General features: G+C 46.3%; 1 long non-coding RNA gene across 1 annotated transcript; it reads left to right on the top strand.

Annotated features, from left to right (window-relative positions):
• The first annotated feature begins 9,649 nt into the window (after positions 1-9,649).
• LOC116973014 lies at positions 9,650-19,862 on the top strand. Its single transcript, XR_004411975.1, has 3 exons — positions 9,650-9,847; positions 16,077-16,080; positions 19,851-19,862. It is a non-coding gene; the product is annotated as an uncharacterized LOC116973014 (long non-coding RNA).
• Positions 19,863-20,449: the final 587 nt, after the last annotated feature.

Here is a 20,449-nt window from a genome sequence, read left to right as displayed (position 1 = left end):
ATAGATTGGGTGAATCAAATTGGCAGGGGTGCTGAGGAAGAGGATTTCTTGGAATGTATGCGGGATAGTTATCTAAATCAACATGTAGAGGAACCAACGAGAGAGCAGGCTATTTTAGACTGGGTATTGAGTAATGAGGAAGGGTTAGTTAGCAGTCTTGTTGTACGTGCCCCCTTGGGCAAGAGTGACCATAATATGGTTGAGTTCTTCATTAGGATGGAGAGTGACATTGTTAATTCAGAAACAATGGTTCTGAACTTAAAGAAAGGTAACTTTGAGGGTATGAGACGTGAATTGGCCAAGATTGACTGGCAATTAATTCTAAAAGGGTTGACGGTGGATATGCAATGGAAGACATTTAAAGACTGCATGGATGAACTACAAAAATTGTTCATCCCAGTTTGGCAAAAGAATAAATCAGGGAAGGTAGTACATCCGTGGATAACAAGGGAAATCAGGGATAGTATCAAAGCGAAGGATGATGCGTACAAATTAGCCAGAAAAAGCAGCATACCGGAGGACTGGGAGAAATTCAGAGACCAGCAGAGGAGGACAAAGGGCTTAATTAGGAAAGGAAAAATAGATTATGAAAGAAAACTGGCAGGGAACATAAAAACTGACTGCAAAAGTTTTTATAGATATGTGAAAAGAAAGAGATTAGTTAAAACAAATGTAGGTCCCTTGCAGTCAGAAACAGGTGAGTTGATCATGGGGAACAAGGATATGGCGGACCAATTGAATAACTACTTTGGTTCCGTCTTCACTAAGGAAGACATAAATAATCTGCCGGAAATAGCAGGGGACCGCGGGTCAAAGGAGTTGGAGGAATTGAGTGAAATCCAGGTTAGCCGGGAAGTGGTGTTGGGTAAATTGAATGGATTAAAGGCCGATAAATCCCCAGGGCCAGATAGGCTGCATCCCAGAGTACTTAAGGAAGTAGCTCCAGAAATAGTGGATGCATTAGTAATAATCTTTCAAAACTCTTTAGATTCTGGAGTAGTTCCTGAGGATTGGCGGGTAGCAAACGTAACCCCACTTTTTAAGAAGGGAGGGAGAGAGAAAACGGGGAATTACAGACCAGTTAGTCTAACATCGGTAGTGGGGAAACTGCTAGAGTCAGTTATTAAAGATGGGATAGCAGCACATTTGGAAAGTGGTGAAATCATTGGACAAAGTCAGCATGGATTTACAAAAGGTAAATCATGTCTGACGAATCTTATAGAATTTTTCGAGGATGTAACTAGTAGCGTGGATAGGGGAGAACCAGTGGATGTGGTGTATCTGGACTTCCAGAAGGCTTTCGACAAGGTCCCACATAAGAGATTAGTATACAAACTTAAAGCACACGGCATTGGGGGTTCAGTATTGATGTGGATAGAGAACTGGCTGGCAAACAGGAAGCAAAGAGTAGGAGTAAACGGGTCCTTTTCACAATGGCAGGCAGTGACTAGTGGGGTACCGCAAGGCTCAGTGCTGGGACCCCAGCTATTTACAATATATATTAATGATCTGGATGAGGGAATTGAAGGCAATATCTCCAAGTTTGCGGATGACACTAAGCTGGGGGGCAGTGTTAGCTGTGAGGAGGATGCTAGGAGACTGCAAGGTGACTTGGATAGGCTGGGTGAGTGGGCAAATGTTTGGCAGATGCAGTATAATGTGGATAAATGTGAGGTTATCCATTTTGGTGGCAAAAACAGGAAAGCAGACTATTATCTAAATGGTGGCCGACTAGGAAAAGGGGAGATCCAGCGAGACCTGGGTGTCATGGTACACCAGTCATTGAAAGTAGGCATGCAGGTGCAGCAGGCAGTGAAGAAAGCGAATGGTATGTTAGCTTTCATAGCAAAAGGATTTGAGTATAGGAGCAGGGAGGTTCTACTGCAGTTGTACAGGGTCTTGGTGAGACCACACCTGGAGTAGTGCGTACAGTTTTGGTCTCCAAATCTGAGGAAGGACATTATTGCCATAGAGGGAGTGCAGAGAAGGTTCACCAGACTGATTCCTGGGATGTCAGGACTGTCTTATGAAGAAAGACTGGATAGACTTGGTTTATACTCTCTAGAATTTAGGAGATTGAGAGGGGATCTTATAGAAACTTACAAAATTCTTAAGGGGTTGGACAGGCTAGATGCAGGAAGATTGCTCCCGATGTTGGGGAAGTCCAGGACAAGGGGTCACAGCTTAAGGATAAGGGGGAAATCCTTTAAAACCGAGATGAGAAGAACTTTTTTCACACAGAGAGTGGTGAATCTCTGGAACTCTCTGCCACAGAGGGTAGTCGAGGCCAGTTCATTGGCTATATTTAAGAGGGATTTAGATGTGGCCCTTGTGGCTAAGGGGATCAGAGGGTATGGAGAGAAGGCAGGTACGGGATACTGAGTTGGATGATCAGTCATGATCATATTGAATGGCGGTGCAGGTTCGAAGGGCCGAATGGCCTACTCCTGCACCTAATTTCTATGTTTCTATGTTTCTATGTATGCAGATGATACCAAGATAGGGGGTGTTGTGGATAATGAAGAGGATTTCCAAAGTCTACAGAGTGATTTAGGCCATTTGGAAGAATGGGCTGAAAGATGGCAGATGGAGTTTAATGCTGATAAATGTGAGGTGCTACACCTTGGCAGGACAAATCAAAATAGGACGTACATGGTAAATGGTAGGGAATTGAAGAATACAGTTGAACAGAGGGATCTGGGAATAACCGTACATAGTTCCTTGAAGGTGGAATCTCATATAGATAGGGTGGTAAAGAAAGCTTTTGGTATGCTAGCCTTTATAAATCAGAGCATTGAGTATAGAAGCTGGGATGTAATGTTAAAATTGTACAAGGCATTGGTGAGACCAAATCTGGAGTATGGTGTACAATTTTGGTCACCCAATTATAGGAAGGATGTCAACAAAATAGAGAGCGTACAGAGGAGATTTACTAGAATGTTGCCTGGGCTTCAACAACTAAGTTACAGAGAAAGGTTGAATAAGTTAGGTGTTTATTCTTTGGAGCGCAGAAGGTTAAGGGGGACATGATAGAGGTCTTTAAAATGATGAGAGGGATAGACAGAGTTGATGTGGATCAGCTTTTCCCTTTGAGAAAAGGGAAGATTCAAACAAGAGGACATGACTTCACAATTAAGGGACAGAAGTTTAGGGGTAACATGAGGGGGAACTTCTTTACTCAGAGAGTGGTAGCGGTGTGGAATGAGCTTCCAGTGGAAGTGGTGGAGGCAGGTTCGTTGGTATCATTTAAAAATAAATTGGATAGGCATATGGATGAGAAGGGAATGGAGGGTTATGGTATGAGTGCAGGCAGGTGGGACTAAGGGAAAAAAGTTGTTCGGCACGGACTTGTACGGCCGAGATGGCCTGTTTCAGTGCTGTAATTGTTATATGGTTATATGGGTGAGGCAACATCTATGGAGCGAAGGAATAGGTGATGTTTCGGGTCGAAACTCTTCTTCCGACCCGAAACGTCACCTATTTCCTTCGCTCCATAGATGCTGCCTCACCCGCTGAGTTTCTCCAGCATTTTTGTCTATTTAATATAAGAGGTCAGTTCAGGTGTCTAATAGGTGGGGAAGAAGCTGGTCCTGAATCTGGTGGAATATGCTTTCAAGCTTTTGTGTCTTCTGACATGTGAGGAGAGAAGTGGGAATGACCAGAGTGCGGTAGTCCCTGCTTATGCTGACTGCTTTCCCAAGACGGTGTGGAGAATGAATGGCGGGGAGTCTGGTGTGCGTGATGTACTGTGCTCCCTCCACAACTCTGCAATTGTGTGCAGCCTTGGGCAGAGCAGCTGTGAAACCAAGCTGTGACGCAACCCGGCAGAATGCTTTCTATAGAACTTGCTGAAGTTCCCCAGCCTCCTGAGGAAGTAGAGGCGTTGATGTGGTTTTTTTTTGGCTGTAACTTCAATGCGGTTGGTCCAGAACAAATTATTGGTGACGTTCTTCTTATCGAGTCCACACACAAGGTTGGAAGTTGTTCAGCCAGAGCTGAGCTGAGATCACACCTGGAGTATTGTGTGCAGTTTTGGGTCCCCTGATTTGAGGAAGGACTTTCCTGCTATTGAGGGAGTACAGCGTAGGTTTACAAGGTTAATTCCCAGGATGGCGGGACGGTCATATGCTGAGTGAATGGAGCGGCTGGGTTTGTATACGCTGGAGTTTAGAAGGATGAGAGGATATCTTATTGAAACATATAAGATTATTAAGGGTTTGGACACACTAGAGGCAGGAAACATGTTCCCGATGTTGGGGGAGTCCAGAACCAGGGGCCACAGTTTAAGAATAAGGGGTAAGCCATTTAGAACGGAGACGAGGAAACACTTTTTCACCCAGAGAGTTGTGAGTCTGTGGAATTCTCTGCCTCAGAGGGCGGTGAAGGCCGGTTCTCTGGATACTTTCAAGAGAGAGCTAGATAGGGCACTTAAGGATAGCGAAGTCAGGGGATATGGGGAGAAGGCAAGAACGGGGTACTGATTGGGGATGATCAGCCATGATCACATTGAATGTGATCGAAGTCCATTGAACACATTTCTCGGCATCTGCATACAATGGTGCCTGTCTTGTTGCTTCTTTTGTGTGGTGGTGGAAAGATTGGTGGAAACAGGGCCGCGACGTGAACGCTCTTTCCTTGACCCCGTGATATTCACACCAATGAAGCTGAATCTCTCAACCATTTCCACTTTAGCTGATTGGGGCATTTCCACTTGCTGATTGGGGCATGTACTCCACCACGCTTTCCGAAGTCAATAACTAGCTCCTTTGCCGTGCTTAGCTTAGTTTAGAGACACAGCGCGAAACAGGCCATTCGGCCCACCGAGTCCAAACCGACCAGCGATCCCCGCACATCAACACTGACCTACACACACTAGGGACAATTTTACATTCATACCGAGTCAATTAACCTACAAACCTGTACATCTTTGGAGTGTGGGGGGAAACCGAAGATTTTGGAGAAAAGTCACGGGGAGAACGTACAAACTCCGTACAGGCAGCACTCGTCAGGATCGAACCCCGGTCTCTGGCGCTGTAAGGCAGGAGCTCTACCGCTACGCCACGGTGCCACAGCTGACATTATGGAAGAGGTGATTGTCCTGGCACCATGGAACTAAACTCTTTATCTCCTTCCTGTAGTTCGTCTCATCATTATTTGAGCTCTGGCCTGGAATAGTTGAGGTGAATATCACGGAAACCTGGGTATGATGTGTAGGAAGGAACTGCAGATGCTGGTTTGCACCGAAGATAGACACAAAATGCTGGAGTAACTCAGCGGGACAGGCAGCATCTCTGCAGAGAAGGAATGGGTGAAGTTTCAGGTCGAGACCCTTCGTCAGACCCCAGAGATGCTGTCTAACTCACTGAGTTACTCTAGCATTCTGAGTCTTATCTGAAGCTGGATAACATGACAGTGTCGGGAACGGAAGGATCTATATTGTTGGGATGGGCTGAAGAGGAAACTGCTGTTGGGCTTAAACACTATTGTGGACCAACTGTGTTAAAGGCCTGTGCTGTAAATATCATTCAACGCCATGGTCATTTCCTCTGCAGCCATCCTGAAACTAAAGATGACAAAATTATGTAGCATTAGACAGCAGTGTAGCCTTTCATAGTCTTTTTTTTTAATCAAAAATATTTATTCAAACATTCATACTATTGTGTAGTATTTACAACACAATAAAACAAAACACCACCATAGTACAAGACAAAACAGATATACCAAGTAAACTACTATACAAGTATCTTCACTCCTTGTCCAGGATACACTCAACCCCCCGCGCTGCCCAGCGGTCCCGGAAATCCCCCAGGGAGCCCGTGGACAGCGCGAAGTCCCTCTCTAACACCACCCGGGCGTGGACGTAACCCCGGACAAGGGGCAGGCAGCCGGCTCGGGCTGAGGTTTAGAAGGATGAGAGGTGTTCTCATTGAAACATATAAGATAGTTAAGGGCTTGGACACGCTAGAAGCAGGAATCATGTTCCGGATGTTGGGGGAGTCCAGAACTAGGGGCCACAGTTTAAGAATAAGGAGTAAGCCATTTAGAACGGAGACGAGGAAACCTCTTTTTCTCACAGAGAGTTGTGAGTCTGTGGAATTCTCTGCCTCAGAGGGCGGTGGAGGCAGGTTCTCTGGATGCTTTCAAGAGAGTGCTCGATAGTGCTCTCAAAAATAGCGGAGTCAGGGGATATGGGGAGAAGGCAGGAACGGGGTACTGATTGGGAATGATCAGCCATGATCACATTGAATGGCGGTGCTGGCTCGAAGGGCCGAATGGCCTTGTCCTGCACCTATTGTCTATTGTCACCCAGGAACGGACGTAACCCCGGAAAAGGGGCAGGGAGCCGGCTCGGGTAGAGCCCTCCACCGCCTGGCGCCTTGACTTGCGGATGGCCAGCTTGGCCAGGCCTAGGAGCAACCCAGCCAGGATATCTTCAGCCCTACGAAAGAGTTTATTGGAAGGAAACAACTTATATGTGACCTAATTGAATTCGATAATACGAATGTAAAGTAAAGTGGTCAACTGTACAATATCTGCAAGGTTGGGACAACGGTGGGAAATTCAGAAGATTGAGGGGGGATCTTATAGAAACTTACAAAATTCTTAAGGGGTTGGACAGGCTAGATGCAGGAAGATTATTCCCGATGTTGGGGAAGTCCAGAACTAGGGATCACAGTTTAAGGATAAGAGGGAAGTCTTTTAGGACCGAGATAAGAAAATCATTTTTTACACAGAGAGTGGTGAATCTGTGGAATTCTCTGCCACAGAAGGTAGTTGAGGCCAGTTCATTGGCTATATTTAAGAGGGAGTTAGATGTGGCCCTTGTGGCTAAAGGGATCAGGGAGTATGGAGAGAAGGCAGGGATGGGATACTGAGTTGGATAATCAGCCATGATCATATCGAATGGCGGTGCAGGCTCGAAGGGCCGAATGGCCTACCCCTGCACCTATTTTCTATGTTTCTATGTTTCTATTATGCTGCGCTGTAGAGATATTCATTTTCAAATCCAGATTTTTAATTTAGTTTAGAGATACAACACGGAAACAGGTCCATCGGCCCACACCGGCCATCGATCACCCGATTACACTAGTTCTATGCTATCCCAGTAGATAATGGACAATAGGTGCAGGAGTAGGCCATTCAGCCCTTCAAGCCAGCACTGCCATTCAATGTGATCATGGCTGATCATCCCCAATGTAAAATCCCCCTTTCTCATCCACTCCCTACACACCAGGGGGCAATTCACAGAGGGCCAATTAACCTACAAACCCGCATGTCTTTGGGATGAGGGAGGACAGTGGAGCACCTGGAGGAAACCCACGCGGTCCCGGGGAGAAAATGGAAACTCCGCAAACATGGACAGAGTGGAACCCGAGTCGCTGGTGCTGTCAGGCCGTGGCTCTGTCGGCTGAGCGCAGTGTTCAAGAACGGCACGGTGGCGCAATGGCAGAGTTGCTGGCTTACAGCGCCAGAGACCCAGGTTGGATCCTGACCGTGGGTGCTGTCTGCCTATTCTCCCCGTGACTGCGTGGATTTTCTCCGGGTGCTCCAATTTCCTCCCACATCCCAAAGACGTGCAGGTTTGTAGGTTAATTGGCATTTGCACATTTTTACCAGCATGTTGGATGGAACTAGTGTGAACGGGTGATCGCTGGTCGGCGTGGACTCTGGGCCGAGGGCCAGTTTCCACACGGTTCCCCTAAACTAAACTAAATGTTGCTGCTTTAGCAATCCAGTGACCTGGACTAATGCAGGTTACTGGATTAGTCCAGTAAGCTACTGCGGTAGGTAGACAAAAATGCTGGAGAAACTCAGTGGGTGAGGCAGCATCTATGGAGCAAAGGAATAGGTGACGTTTCGGGTGGAGACCCTTCTTCAGACTGATGTAGGAGGAGGGGGGGGGGGTGGAGTGAAGGAATAGGAGACCCTTCTTCAGACTGATGTGGAGGTGGGGGGTGGAGTGAATGAATAGGAGACTTCTTCAGACTGATGTGGAGGTGGGGGGGTGGAGTGAAGGAATAGGAGACTTCTTCAGACTGATGTGGAAGTGGGGGGAGGCTTCCCGCCCACCTCATCCCCTCATCATTCTGATGAAGGGTCTCGACCCGAAACGTCACCTATTCCTTCGCTCCACAGATGCTGCCTCACCCGCTGAGTTTCTCCAGCATTTTTGTCTACCTTCGATTTTCCAGCATCTGCAGTTCCTTCTGAAACATTTAATCTACTGCGGGTGGATATCAGTGGGTGGAAAGGAATGGTCGACGTTTGGGGCAGGCCCTACATCAGTACGCGGGGCTGGATGGGCGATCTATATTCATCAGTCCAAATTCCAGTAATTGCAGAAGATAAATCAAGTAAAATTATTTAAAGAATATCCGGTGCCCAGTAAATCGGGAGTCTTGTGAAACTTTTCCTGTGCTCACTTCCCCTTTAACTCCATCTTTATACTACCAATTTGTCAGCCCATCCCCCCGCTACTTAGTTTAAACCCACACGTGTAGCACTAGCAAACCTGCCTGCCAGAATGTTGGTCCCCCTCCAGTTAAGGTGTAACCCGTCCCTTTTGTACAGATCATCCTTACCCCAGAAGAGCTCCCAGTGGTCTATCTATCTATCTATCTATCTATCTATCTATCTATCTATCTATCTATCTATCTATCTATCTATCTATCTATCTATCTATCTATCTATCTATCTATCTATCTATCTATCTATCTATCTATCTATCTTTCTATCTTTCTATCTTTCTATCTATCTATCTTTCTATAAAACTCTCGTGCCATCCGACCGGCTGCCGTCCGTCCGGCTGCCTTTCTGCCTTTTGATTCGTTGACTTTCTGCCTTTTGATTTGTTGACGGCTGCTCCTTCCTATCAGCTTCCAACACACTTCAATACAAAGTTGCAAGATAGGAACACTCTGAACCTTTCACTGCTGCAGCAGGCAGGGGAGGTGCAATTGGATTTTTTTAAATCAACTGCTGAGGGAGGCAGGGGAGTGCTGGAATCTTACATTTGGGAATGGCTTCAGTTCCATTGGAGGAGACAAGTGCATGGTGGAATATTGGGTTGGGGGATCACACCATTGGGGGAGCTGACCCAACGGGTCTGCACTTGGTCTAGTTATTCTTGGGTTGGGGGATCACACCATTGGGGGAGCAGACCCAACGGGTCTGCACTTGGTCTAGTTAATATATAAAACTCTCGTGCCATCCGACCGGCTGCCGTCCGGCTGCCTGTCTGCCTTTTGATTCGTTGACGGCTGCTCCTTCCTATCAGCTTCTAGCACACTTCAATACAAAGTTGCAAGTCAGGAACACTCTGAACTTTTCACTGCTGCAGCAGCCAGGGGAGGTGCAATTGGAATTTTTTTTAATCCACTGCTGAGGGAGGCAGGGGAGTGCTGGAATCTTACATTTGGGGACTGCTTCAGATCCGTTGGAGGAGACGGGTGCATGGTGGAATATTGGGTTGGGAGATCACACCATTGGGGGAGCACGCACTTGGTCTAGTTAATATATAAAACTCTCGTGCCATCCGACCGGCTGCCGTCCGGCTGCCTGTCTGCCTTTTGATTCGTTGACGGCTGCTCCTTCCTATCAGCTTCCAACACACTTCAATACAAAGTTGCAAGACAGGAACACTCTGAACTTTTCACTGCTGCAGCAGCCAGGGGAGGTGCAATTGGGATTTTTTTTAAATCCACTGCTGAGGGAGGCAGGGGAGTGCTGGAATTTTACATTTGGGGACTGCTTCAGTTCCGTTGGAGGAGACCGGTGCATGGTGGAATATTGGGTTGGGGGATCACACCATTGGGGGAGCAGACCCAACGGGTCTGCACTTGGTCTAGTGCACTTGGTCTAGTATACTATTAAAACTCACGTGCCATCCGACCGGCTGCCGTCCGGCTGCCTTTCTGCCTTTTGATTCGTTGACTTTCTGCCTTTTGATTTGTTGACGGCTGCTCCTTCCTATCAGCTTCCAACACACTTCGAAACACACTTCGAAACAAACTTGCAAGACAGGAACACTCTGAACTTTTCACTGCTGCAGCAGGCAGGGGAGGTGCAATTGGATTTTTTTTTTAATCCACTGCTGAGGGAGGCAGGGGAGTGTTGGAATCTTACATTTGGGAACGGCTTCAGTTCCATTGGAGGAGACGAGTGCATGGTGGAATATTGGGTTGGGGGATCACACCATTGGGGGAGCAGACCCAACGGGTCTGCACTTGGTCTAGTAAAAGTTAAATCCCTGCTCCCGGCACCAGCCCCCCCAGCCACACATTCGGATATATCTCCCTGTTCCTGCCCTCACCAGCATGAGGTTCTGGAAGCAATCCAGAGATAACCACCGAGAAGTCCTGCTTTTCAGTCTTGTTCCTGTCAATCCATTTCAAGTCAAGTCAAGTCAATCCATTTCAAGTCAAGTCAAGTCAAGCACAGGGCAGGCGGGGCCAGCCAACAATACATCCATTTCCTTTCATTTCAGGTCAGGTCAAGCAAAGCAAATGTAAAGCAAAAGCCAAAGCACAGGGCAGGCGGTGCCAGCCAACAACACAATCCATTTCCTTTCATTTCAGGTCAGGTCAAGCAAAGCAAAGGTAAAGCAAAAGCAAAAGCACAGGGCAGGCGGGGCCAGCCAACAATACAACCCATTTCCTTTCATTTCAGGTCAGGTCAAGCAAAGCAAAGGCAAAGCAAAAGCAAAAGCACAGGGCAGGCCAAACAACTCATTTCATTTTCATTTCATTTCCATTTCCATTTTAATGTCAAGCACAGGGCAGGCCAAATAACTCATTTCATTAAGGGCTAACAAATCATTAAGGGTTAACAAATCATCATTCATTGCAAGCACTTTGCTGGCTAACATATCATTTATTGCAAGCACATTAAGGGTTAACAAATCATCATTCATTGCAGCCACATTGCTGGCTAACAAATCATTTACTGCAAGCACATTGTAGACTCACAGTTCAGTAGACTCACAGTTCAGTTGACTCACAGCAGAATCACAGTTGTGGACTCTCCCTCACAACCTTCCAGAGTGACTGACTGACGTCCAGGTATCCGGGGTTTTATACTCCTTCCCCCCCCCCCCCCCCCGGAAGGAGCGTAACCTTCATCATGGTGATTGAAAGGCGAGAGGACCAATCAGCTGATCTCAAGATTTTTAAAACATTCATAACTTTTTTATTTTTCAATGATTGAGGCTGCTGCAGCGGAGGAGGACTGTGAGTAAGATGGCCAAAAATCATAGCGATATAGGGTAGCGTTTTTTTCTAAAATCAATTAACAGTGTTGACAGGAAGTGGTCAAGATGAGACTTTTAGTATAATAACTAGACTAAGTGGGACCCGTTGGGTCCCATGTTCACACTGGGAGGGCTGATCCTCCAATGCAATATTCCACCTCTACACCAATTCCAATATTGGTAGCCAGTGGGGGGGAGGCTTTCTGGAGTGCTAGTTTGGGTGCTGTGGGCCGAAGGGGCTGGTTTCCAGAGGGCTAGCATAGACATTGAGGGCCGAATGGATTCTTGGGATGGCAGCTCAGTCACTCAGGCCTGGTGGGCTGGCAGCTCAGTCACTCAGGCCTGGTAGGTGGGCAGCTCAGTTAATCAGGGCTGGTGGGCTGGCAGATCAGTCTCTCAGGGCTGGTGGGCTGGCAGTTCAATCATGGCTATTCCTTGAAGTTCCATTTCAAGCAGAGTGCAGGCCACCAAATTCAGTTTCACAGCATTTCAAGCAGAGTGCAGGCCACCACATTCAGTTTCATAGCACTTCAAGCAGAGTGCAGGCCACCACATTGAGTTTCATAGCCTTTTGAGCAGAGTGCAGGCCACCACATTCAGTTTCATTGCATTTCGAGCAGGGTGCAGGCCACCACATTCAGTTTCATTGCATTTCGAGCAGAGTGCAGGCCTCCACATTCAGTTTCATAGCATTTCCAGCAGAATGCAGGCCACCACATTCAGTTGCATAGCATTTTGAGCAGAGTGTAGGCCACTATATAGAGTTTCATAGCATTTTGAGCAGAGTGCAGGCCACCACATTCAGTTTCATAGCATTTCGAGCAGAGTGCAGGCCACCACATTCAGTTTCATAGCATTTCGAGCAGAGTGCAGGCCACCACATTCAGTTTCACAGCATTTTGGTCAAGTCTCTGCAGAAATAAGACAAGCTTCTGAATGGTGCCAGTAAGTCTAGGGCCCAGATCAGTGTTGCATATTCAATTGACAGAATTAATGAGATTTCTGCAGAGGACCTCCAAGGAAGTGTAATGATGTTGAATGGATCAATGAGAACTAAGTGTACATATTGTAAATAATGTTGCTAGACAGTTCCCCTGCTGTTGTTGATTGGTTAAAAGTGTTAAGTCCTGGATGGTTTGTTTGGATTCCAGGGTAAATGTTGCATAATGCAAGTTATGTTGGCTTCCTCCTGAAACGTTACCTGAAACAATGTATGGGAGGGATTCTGTTATTGGGTTGGGGAACTGTCAATAATGTACTGATATAATAAATATGTTTGATTGGATTGTAAGGGTCCTCCCCTATGTAGTTCAGCCCCTCAAGGTTCGGGGAACTATGAAAGGTGACCCCCACGAGGTTCTTTGTCGATCTTCAGGAAGAGCGCTTGGGACTGCGTGACCTTTTGGAGTGTTTCTGCTTGCACGAGGCTGAAGGGATTGGCAAGATACAAGGATCGAACCCACGGTGGTTTAGGTATCGTAGAGGGGAATTTGTTGTGCAATCCAAAAATAAAGTTTAGTTGTTCAAGTGTTTTTGACTCAGTATTTTTTTGACTGAACGAGACTGGGGGGAAGCTTCGAACGAGCCTATTTACAACGGCACGTGTCTGATATATATACACACACACACACATACACACACACACACACACACACACACACACACACACACACACACTCATACACACACACACACACACACACACACACACACACACACACACACACACACACACACACACACACACACACACACACACACAAATACACACATACACACACACACACACACACACAAATACACACACACACATACACACACACACACAAACACATATACACACACACATACACGCACACTCACACACACATACACACACACACACACACACACACACACACACGTATATACACACACACACACACACACACATGTATATATACACACACACACACACACACACACACACACACACACACACACACACACACACATACACACACATATATACACACACATATATACACACACAATGGAAACGCAGTCTTTAGCCCAACATGTCCCATCTACACTAGTCCCACCTGCCTGTGTTTGGCCCATATCCCTCTAAACCTGTCCTATCCATGTACCCATCTAACTGTATCTTAAATGTTGCGATAGACCCTGCCTCCTCTGGTAGCTTGTTCCACACGACCACCATCCTTTATGTGAAAAAGTTACTCCTCAGATTTCTATTAAATATTTTCACTTTCACCTTAAACCTATGTCCTCTTGTCCGCGATTCAACTACTTTGGACAAGAGACGCTGTTCATATTCCAGCTTGAGTCATCTCTAACTTGTGTTAACTTTGCTATGGGAAAGATGTTGTTAAGCTCGGGAGTGTCCAGAGAAGATTCACAAGGATGTGCCTCGACCCGATCTATTCCTCTCGTGATTTTATACACCTCCATAAGATCGCCCCTCATCCTCCAGCGCTGCAAGGAATAGGGTCCCAGCCTACTCATCCTGGTTGTCCTGGTGGGTCCTGTCTTGAGACAGGTGAGGAGGCCGATTGTGAAGCCACAGGCTTGATGTCCCTCCAGGTGGACACCCGTGTGTGACGCGGGGAGACTGGTGCAAGGACACCCACCCACCACATGGTCCTCGACAGAGACAGACCCGGGTCCAACGGCATGGACTCCACCAGGATGGGGAGTCTCTCCCTGCTGCAGCTTCTACCACCTTCTCAGTCATGGTGGTCCCCACCCGCTGGCCACACGACATCCTCCACCTGCTCCACCGTCCTGATCTTCTGCTTGGGCCGGGCCTTGTCAGTAACCTTCCCTCCCCCCCCCCCTCCCCCTCCCTCGACCTGCCCACCATGGGTGACTCTGCCAAGAGCACAGCTCACGGTTTACATCTCAGCATCTCAGCCTTATGCCAGGCTCTCCACCACCACTCGAAGGTGGCCCTCGGAAAACAATATTTATATAAATCGTGTGCGTACATGGGTGGCACGGTGGCGCGGCGGGAGAGTTGCTGCCTTACAGCGCCAGAGACCCGGGTTCAATCCTGACTGCAGGTGCACCTTCTCCCTGTGACCATGGCAGCAATTAGCTTGAAGGAAAAGGGAGGTTTCTTGTCCAAGTGGAATGGTAGCACACGGGAAACCTCTGGAGATGGAAATAGCAAACTCAGGGGTTCGATCCTGACCTCGGTTGTTGTTTCTGGGTTGAGTTTGCACGTTCTCCCTGTGACCGTGTGGGTTTCCTCCAGGTGCTCCGGTTTCTTACTAACCTCTACAGATGTATTGTAGTAAGCACATTGTCGTGTGGCATCACAGCCTGGTTTGGGAACAGCTCTGCCCAAGACTGCAAGAAACTGCAGAGAGTTGTAGATGTAGCCCAGTCGATCACACACACCAGATTCCCCACCATTGACTTTATCTACACTTCACGCTGCCTCAGGAAAGCAGCCGACACAATCAAAGACTTGTCTCACTCCGGCAGAAGGTACAGAAGCTTGAAAGCTCGCTCTGATCAGGCTCCCCAGAATCGACTCCATCTACACTTCAAACTGCTTTGGGAAAGCAGCCAACATATCAAAGACCTTTCACACCCTGCTCCTAATACAGAAGCTTGAAAGCGCGCACCTGACTCAGGAACAGCTTCTTCTCCTCTGCTATCAGGCTTCTGAATGGCCCTTCCATAAGCTAGGATACTCTTTCACCTCTACCCCATTGCAGACATTGGACTTTGTCTCTGGAACTGGTGCGCTACAATGCTGAGAACTATATTCTGCACTCTGTATCTTCCCCTTTGCTCTACCTGTTGTACTTGAGTTTGAACTGATTGTATCTATGTATGGCATATCTGATTTGTTTGGAGAGCATGCAGAACAAAGCTGTTCACTGTACCACTGTACCTGACAAAGATAAACATAATGCTAAACTTAAATCTAAACCTTGATTCATCGTGATCAATGTCACAGATGATGTTTCATTAATGGTGCCTTTGTTAAACAACATGCGCAATAGTTCCTGTCGCTGGACCTTTGGTGATTCAAGGATACTTGGTGGATGGAGAAATACAAGACCAATTTACAGTGTCTCTTTTGATACCCTTCTTCGTCCTCGATCCACCTCAGCCGATTAATCCCGCAGTTACAATCGTAAAGGATCCATCCTTTACTTATTTCATGCGGTAAGTACATTTTGTCACTGGCACTCAAGATACTTTAGTTTAGAGACACAGCGTGGAAACAGCACACTGAACAACACCACGCCGACCAGCTGTCCCTGCACATTAACACTATCCAGCACACTCTGGGGACAATTTACAATTATTCCAAAGCCAATTAACCTACAAACCTGTACGTTTTTAGAATGTGGGAGGGAAGCTGAGATCCCGGAGAAAACCCATGCAGGTCATGGGGAGAACGTACAAACTCCGTACATACAGCACCCGTAGTCAGGATCGAACCCGGGTCTCAGGCTCTGAAAGGCAGCAACTCTACCGCTGCGCCACCGTGCCGCCCAAAAATGATGGTGAACGATGTTTGGACTGAACCTCAGTTTTACTGTTAAAGCACAAAGTACTTGTGCTAAGACACAAGGATCAGCACTCAACCAAGAAAACCGAGCCCCAAGCCAAAGTAGTATCTAAACTACCTGTACACACTTATGCTATAGGACAATAACTAACTCCATATTCAGTAATAAGCTATCTACATGTTCACGAAACACACAAACTAAATGTTCGATCCTGACCTCGGGTGTGGAGTTTGCACGTTCTCCCTGTGACCGCGTGGGTTTCCTCTGGGTCCACCAGTTTCCATCCCACATCCCAGGTTTGTCGGTTATTGTGTTCAGTTCTGGACACATGTTACAGGAAGGAGGTTGTCAAGCTGGAAAGGATACAGTGAAGATTTACGAGGATGTTGCCAGGCCTAGAGGGTCTGAGCTGTAGGGAGAGGTTGAGTAGGCTGGGACTCTATTCTTTGGAGCGCAGGAGGATGAGGGGTGATCTTATTGATGTGTATAAAATCATGAGGAATAGATCGGGTAGATCTTGCCCAGAGTAGGTGAATCGAGGACCAGAGGACATAGGTTTAAGGTGAAGGGGAAAAGGTTTAATAGGAATCTGAGGGGCAACCTTTTCAGTTGTGGGTGTATGGAACAAGCTGACAGAGGAGGTAGTTGAGGCAGGGACTATTCCAATGTTTAAGAAACAGTTAGACAGATACATAGATAGGACAGGATTAGAGGGATATGGGCCAAACGCAGGCAGGTGGGACTAGTGTAGCTGGGACATGTTGGCCTGTGTGGGCAATTTGGTCTGAAGGGCCTGTTTCCAGACTGTATCACTCGGTGACTCCATGACTCTAATCGGTCTTCTGTAAATTTGGCCCCAGTGTGTAGGGAGTGGATGAGAAAGTGGAATAGCATAGAACTAGTGTGAACGGGCGATCAATTATCAGCATGGACTCGGTGGGCCGAATGGCCTGCTTTTCTCAGTGCTGCTTCCCTGCCTGTGAGGCTGGCAGCTCTCTCTCCTCGCACACTCATGTAGTGTTCTCCACAAAACTCCCAGCCTGTTCAATGGACGAAGTGGAGAGGATGTTTCCACTAGTAGTAGAGTCTGGGACGAGAGGCCATAGCCTCAGAATAAACAGATGCACCTTCAGAAAGGAGATGAGGAGGAATTTCTTTAGCCAGAGGGTGGTGAATCTGTGGAATTCATTGTCACAGACAGCTGTGGAGGCCATTAATGGATATTTTTAAAGGTGCCAAAGGTTATGGGGAGAAGGCAGGAGAATGGGCTTGAGAGGGAAAGATAGAGCAGCCAGGACTAAATGGCGGGGTAGACTGGATGGGACAAATTGCCTAACACATCAGAACCACACCAAGCAATCTCTGCCAGATGCTGATAAATATCTAGTAGGAAACAAAGAAACAGAAACATAGCTAATATGTGCAGGAGTAGGCCATTCGGCCCTTCGAGCCAGCACCGCCATTCAATATGATCACGGCTGATCATCCAAAATCAGTACCCCGTTCCTGCCTTCTCCCCATATCCCTTGATTCCGTTAGCCCTAAGAGCTATATCTAACTCTCTCTTGAAAACATCCAGTGAATTGGCCGCCACTGCCATCCGTGGCAAAGAATTCCACAGATACACAACTCTCTGGGTGAAAACGTTTTTCCTCATCTCAGTGCTAAATGGGCCAACCTCTTACTCTTAAGGAGCAAATGTAGTTGTCACTCTTTGATAAACACCAATATCAAAGATCCACGAAATAACTCCATGAACCAACCTTCACCTCGCTGCCTAACATCAATGTCAATGTAACAGCAGGGCAGACATGGCTGATGATGTAACTCAATTAGTTTGCAGAACCTTTCACCAGAAAATTTACAGTGAGGACATTGAAACTATCATCGATGAATTTGTGAAAGACTTGGAGGAGGATGGCCGTCACATTGAGAGCAACACATTCTACATTGCTTTGTATAACCAAAGTGGACAAACTCCATGACAAAGGGACTAAAGAATTGTATTGTGTCATTGATAACTATGGACTGAATCAGCATGTGACAGAGCCCACACACAACAAAGATCACACTCTGGACTTAGTCATGTCCAAGGGTGTTAGCATTTCTAAGGTTGTTGTGATTGATGCTGCCCTCTCTGATCATTCCTGTGTTTTCTTTGAGAGTGCTATCTCTGTGCAGAATAATGTTCAAAGAAAAGTAATCACAAAATGGTACATAACAGAAAACACCTGTGGAACATTTATTCAGGCTTTCTCCTCCACGCCCACTCTCCCTTGGGTCTCAGTAAATGAGCTTGTCGATAATTTCAATGTGAAAATTACAAATATTATTGATGCCATTGCACCCACTAAGGTGAAAGTGGTCCCTGGCAAAAAGAAGTCTCCACGTTGGTAAAAATTGAAAAAAGAGAGTGTCGGAAAGCTGAACGTAGGTGGCGGAAAACAAATCTCCAGGTTCACTATTACATTTATAAAGAAAGACTTCGAATCTACAACTTGGAACTGAGAAATGCAAGGCAATCCTACTTCTCTGACATCATTGCCAAAAACAATAATAATGCACGGGCCTTGTTTACTACTGTCGACAGGCTAACAAACCCTCCTGTGTCAGTAGCCCCTGAACTGCTTTCCACAAGGGCCTGTAATGAATTTGCCTCCTTCTTCACCGACACAATTCAGAAAATTAGGCAAGCAGTCAGTGCCTCCACATCTGGTGCAGGACATGTGTTGTCCATATGTCCACTTATAATCAATTCAAATACCATGACACAATTTTATGTTATTAACCATAAAACCTTGGAGGACATTATACAACATTTGAAATCCTCCTCCTGCTGCCTCGATATTCTACCAACAGGCCTTTTCAAAGGTGTATCAAACTGCATGACCTCAGACCTTCTACAGATTGTAAACACGTCCCTTCTCTCAGGTGTCTTCCCACAGGCCCTGAAAACTGCTGTTATCAAGCCTCTCTTAAAAAAGAAAAACTTAGACACTTCACTACTGAACAATTATAGATCAATATCAAACCTCCCATTTCTCAGTAAAATCATTGAAAAAGCTGTTTTTAAGCAGCTGAACAATTTCATGTTAATGAACAGCTGTTTTGATGTCTTCCAGTCAGGATTTAGACCACACCACAGCACCGAGACGGCTCTTGTTAAGGTCTTCAATGACATTCACTTAAACACAGACAATGGCAAAATTTCAGTCTTAGTATTACTAGATCTCAGTGCTGCATTCGACACAGTCGATCACAACATATTACTAGACCGTCTGGAAAACTGGGTGGGACTTTCGGGCACAGCATTAAAATGGTTTGAATCCTACTTGAAGGACAGGGACTACTTTGTGTCTATAAGTAATTACACATCTGAGCGTGCAAAAATTACATGTGGAGTTCCCCAGGGCTCCATTCTGGGGCCTCTTCTGTTTAACATCTACATGCTTCCACTGGCTCAGATCATGAAAAACATCAAAATATGTTACCATAGTTACGCAGACGACACACAAATCTACATAACAATATCACCAGGAGACTATAGTCCAATACAAGCACTGAGTAGATGCATTGAGCAAATCAACGATTGGATGAACCAGAATTTTCTCCAATTAAACAAAGAAAAAACTGAAATAATTGTTTTTGGAGCCAAGGAAGAACGATTAAAAGTTAGCACCCAGCTTCAAATGGTAATGCTAAAAACAACAAACCAAGCCAGAAACTTAGGAGTAGTCATGGACTCAGACCTGAACTTCAACAGCCACATAAAAACAGTCATAAAGTCAGCCTACTATCACCTAAAGAATATATCAAGGATTAAAGGACATGTCTCAGCAGGATTTGGAAAAACTTGTCCATGCATTTATCTTCAACAGGCTTGACTACTGTAATCAAAGATCCTATAGCAAGATAGGCTACTCCTGCGAAATGCAATGGACTGACGTGTAGTACGCTATCGAGGGGATCATGGGCATTTTTCCACGCCCATTTTAGTAACCTGAGCCTACCTGACCCGACCCGACTCGCAGTGTAATCAATGTTGTGGGGCAACAGTTTGTGTGGGTTAGATTCATAAATCTGTCAGTTCATACTTCTTGTCAACAATAAAATTTGATTCTGGTAATTGTCTTTTTTAATGTTTTTTAAATCATTTCTTTTTAAATGGTTCACAAGCAGTGTTTGAGTTGATTTTGTAGTAACCGGAACCGACCCGACTCGCAGGGTAATTGACATTGCGGGGGAAGTTGTTGTGTGTGATATAGGGTTAGATTCATAATTCTGTTAGTTCATAATTCTGTTAGTTCTTGTTAAAGAATAAAATGTTTATAAACACACGTACATGAAAATTATATAAATGTATATAATCATATAACACACACAATTATATTTCTTCCGATCCAATAATGAACTTTATTTCAGACTAGACAAGGGACATTAAATAAGAAACATTGTAAATAAGAAACATTGTAAACCTCCCCGCAACTTCACACACACTAGGCCTTATCCCCCCCGGCACTCCCTCGCCTGCCCCCTCACTACAATGTCTCCCCCCCTCCTATGCCCCTCTCCCCTGGCCCCACACTCCCTCTCCCCGCTGCCCCGGGCCCCGCACTCTCTCTCCTCGCTGCCTCGCACTCCTTCTCCCCGCTGCCCCGCACTCTCTCTC

This window comes from Amblyraja radiata, chromosome 5, assembly GCF_010909765.2.
Source record: "Amblyraja radiata isolate CabotCenter1 chromosome 5, sAmbRad1.1.pri, whole genome shotgun sequence".
In the NCBI taxonomy this organism is placed as follows: domain Eukaryota; kingdom Metazoa; phylum Chordata; class Chondrichthyes; order Rajiformes; family Rajidae; genus Amblyraja; species Amblyraja radiata.
Note: the sequence above shows the minus strand (reverse complement) of the source record. Positions and strands in the feature narration are given on the sequence as shown.